Source organism: Nannospalax galili, unplaced genomic scaffold (assembly GCF_000622305.1).
Source record: "Nannospalax galili isolate Female #2095 unplaced genomic scaffold, S.galili_v1.0 scaffold406, whole genome shotgun sequence".
NCBI lineage: Eukaryota > Metazoa > Chordata > Mammalia > Rodentia > Spalacidae > Nannospalax > Nannospalax galili.
Window position 1 is genome coordinate 5178003 of NW_008357033.1, and position 699 is coordinate 5178701.

Genomic DNA, 699 nt, shown 5'->3' on the forward strand with positions numbered 1-699 from the left:
GGAAAAGTACAGCTATATCAAGAATGTAAACAGAAATAAAAATGATAGGATTCAATACCCGTCTTTCATTAATAACTTTAAATATAAATGGAATAAACTCCCCAGTCAAAAGACACAGACTAGGTGAATGGGTTAATAAAGAAAACCCATCCTTTTGTTGTCTGAAAGAAACTCATCTCACTTTCAAGGACAGACATTATCTCAAGTGAAAGGATGGGAAAAAATATACCAAGCAAATGGCACTAAGAAAAAAGCAGATGTTCCAATTCTAATATCTGACAAAATAGACTTTAAAATTAATCAGAAGAAACAGAGAGGGCCACTTCATTTTGATCAAAGGAACAATTGACCAAGAAGATATTACACTCATGAACATATATTTACCAAATTCTGGTACACCTAGCTTCATAAAAACATTACTACAGGACTTTAAGAACCAGATTGACCCCAACCCAGTAATAGTAGGAGACTTCAATACCCCACTGCCTCCATTAGACAGGTCAACTGGACATAGAATAAAAAGAGAGACATCTGAATTAAATGATATATTATATGAAATGGACCAAACAGATATATACAGAATATTCTATCCAACCACCAAAGAATACACTTTCTACTCAGTAGCTTATGCAAGTTATTCTAAAATTCACCACATTCTGGGGGAACAAATAAAAATCTGAACAAATACAAAAAATTGAA